The sequence below is a fragment of the Oryzias melastigma genome, linkage group LG6 (genome assembly GCF_002922805.2).
Source record: "Oryzias melastigma strain HK-1 linkage group LG6, ASM292280v2, whole genome shotgun sequence".
Lineage (NCBI taxonomy): Eukaryota > Metazoa > Chordata > Actinopteri > Beloniformes > Adrianichthyidae > Oryzias > Oryzias melastigma.
In genome coordinates, this window is record NC_050517.1 from 19,912,033 (window position 1) to 19,914,925 (window position 2,893).

General features: G+C 35.6%; 1 long non-coding RNA gene across 5 annotated transcripts in view; it reads right to left on the bottom strand.

The window, feature by feature from the left end:
- Positions 1-927, bottom strand: part of LOC112152767 — an 8,484-nt gene extending 7,557 nt beyond the window's left edge. For 2 of the 5 annotated variants that reach the window (XR_004948051.1, XR_002920386.2), the window contains exons 1-2: positions 541-927; positions 385-474 (exon numbers count right to left, since the gene is read on the bottom strand). This is a non-coding gene — a long non-coding RNA (uncharacterized LOC112152767). Of the gene's footprint in view, positions 1-384 lie in introns of all 5 variants that reach the window. The other 3 variants (XR_004948050.1, XR_004948048.1, XR_004948049.1) reach the window with 2 other exon arrangements.
- Between the last annotated feature and the right edge of the window lie 1,966 nt (positions 928-2,893).

Sequence of the window (2,893 nt, forward strand, 5' to 3'; positions counted from 1 at the left end):
ACACACTGGCATAACACTAAACCTGCTGCTATGCAACAACACACACAGTCAAATCCCACAAACAGCAAATTGCTTCTCCCGTTCCACACCACGCCCTGCTTTCGTTCTCAACCACCTGCAAAACAAACTGTGCTGGAAATTTCACTACAAATTGCCCTCTGTCTCCCAAATCCCCCCCGAGAGTGCTGGAAATTGAAACCCTGGAGTTCCCTGCCCCCACACAGGCAGATCTTAAATTCATTAAAAAAAGAAAGAAAAAGAAAAATCCTGGCTTCTACATCACTCATTGTGCTATTTCTGTTTGTAGTTTTATTTACTCATGGGCTTTGGTTCTAATACATGGTGGAAAACAACTGTTGACGATCAAAGATTTAACAGAACTACCTTGGGATCAGGACTTCCTGTCTGTAATCATCACACATGGTTCTGTGGTTTTCCAGTCAACAAGACTTTGGTGAAGCTCAGCCCGCAGTTCTGCTAAGAAAGAATGAAAACTGAGACCTGTTTCGCTTCATGGGAAAATCAAACGAAGGCACATACCTTTGCAGTGAATAATGATCAACAGCAGAAACCCAGCACCGTGGATTCATTGTTGGAGCCACAGTGCCGCCTGCCGACCACTCTCCTCCCCTTCAAACGGCCTGGAATGTCAGAGAGTGAGTCAACGGCCGATGTGCCAGAGAGATGAGTGTTGAAAGCTCCTTGGAAAAAGGATTAGGAGTGTTTATGTTGGCCTAATGGCCCACTGCCAGCTGTTCAAGTGTGCAAACTTCTTAAAGCTGCAGAGCTCTTTGTGAAAAAGGCTTGTCTTCTAAAAGCTGCAAAAATGGGCCTTTTCCTTAAAAATAAGAAAAAAGAAACCACCCAAGCAAAACGTGTGAGCTTTAATGTGCTTATGACACATCGATTTGTGTTCTCCATAAATACCCCAGCAGAAATAGAATAAAAAATAAGGACTGAAGCCTGGGAGCTGGCAGAGGGCCACAGCTTTGTGGCCTGGAGCGAGATCATAGCAGGTTTGGTTATGAAATGAGGGTCTCAGGTTGAGGGGTAATAAAAGGCAGGCTCAGCAGCTGTACGGAGAGCTGCTGCTGCAGCCACACAACGTGGTTTCCCTCCACACCATTGAACCACTGTTTGAAGTCAGTACCTTCCACATGCATAACATAATCTAATCTTCTGTTTATCATTAATAATATTCATATTTTTTAAGAAGCTACTTTAGAAAAAGCTACTTTAACGGTGCATTTGTGAGTTTGAATAAACTCCATTTATCCTGGATAATTTATTCTGTTTAGGAATTCACAGAGCTCCATACTGAAAGCTCTGTCTGGGTTTTCAGGGTTGCATAAATTACTTTTAGCTGCTTTTATTTTAATCACTTTAAACAAAATAAATGAGTATAAATCTTGCTGGTGTTTCAGGCTCCAAAACACAGATTTATGTGAAAAGATGAGTCACAATCCACAACATTTAGCAAAAAAGTAATCTGTGGAGAGCAAGTATACTTAGAAGTGAGTCAGTATATTTCAAGTTTAGTTTTTATATACTTTTCAAATCTTTAAAAGTCTTTTCTCACTGACCAGCCCAGTAGGAATTACAAAGTTCAATTTTCTTTAGAAAAAAATAGACTAATTTGTATTTTTGTTATTTTTATTATTAAATCTAAACAAACTATTGTCTTTTTTGGCATAAATTAAACATAAAGAAATAATGTTCAGCTTTTGACAGATTTTCACATGACGTCCTTTCAAAATAAAAGACACTGTCACAATGCAGCAAATGTGGTGTAACGTCAGCAGTGATTGCATCTCAGACAGAAACTTGTGAATCTAACAAATCAAAATTAAATCAGAGCTAATTAAATAACATTTTCCAACTTTAAGGTGGATTCAGTCCTTGATTTTTTTTCAAAAATAGATAATTCCTCCTTAAATCTCTTAAATATAAATATACTTTCTGTTTTTGCTTATTGCCCCATTAGTTTTTCTTTTGTGTCAAAATGTTTTAGTTTGAGTTTGTTAAACAACAAAGCTGCACTGTTTGATGGATTGTTGGAGCATTATGGGTAGTGTAGTCAGGAGTGATCAGGACAAGACACTGGAACTACATTCCTTGTATATACACTGTACTTGGCCAATAAAGCTGATTCTGATTTGATTTGATTTATTTATTTACACACATAAAAAGAACATAAGAATAAAAAGCAATATAAAAAATACAGAAGAAGTAAAATCATGTGATGTGTCACAATAATCCAAATGGGTTTATTCAAGATGGTCACACAGCTCCGTCGAAAAATAAATAACAGGTAAATAAATAGAGAACTAGATTGAATAATATGAAATACAAAATCAAACATTTGTAACATAACCAAAATGGTTTTATGAAAATTAAATTGGAAAACATATCTTTTCAAACATGTTTTTCAAACATAATCAAACCCCATTTTTATACCTTGATATCAAAATCTTTTTAGGGTTACTTTTATTGAATCTTGGTATCAAGAACTCAAACTCATTTAATAATTTGCTGCTACATTATTGGAAAGAAAACTTAACTTGTCTCTTAAGGATAAGAGGAAGGTGAAATGTCTGCCTATGTTTGGTACCATAAGAGTGAAGTTGATTTTATTTATTTATTTTTTTGTTAGATGAAGTATTTTTGAAAATTGTTAGAATACTAGCCCTGATTGATCATTCCAGAGAATGTCAGTAACTGATAAATATTGATGCCATAAATATATAACAACTGTAATTTTAAAAAGAGTTGATCAGTGAACAGAATTTGTGGCCAGACAAACATACTTTTGTAGAAGTATTTTTTTCAGATAACTAGGATGTGTACTTTCCCAAACAATATTGCAGTAGGAGAAATATGTATAAAGGGAACA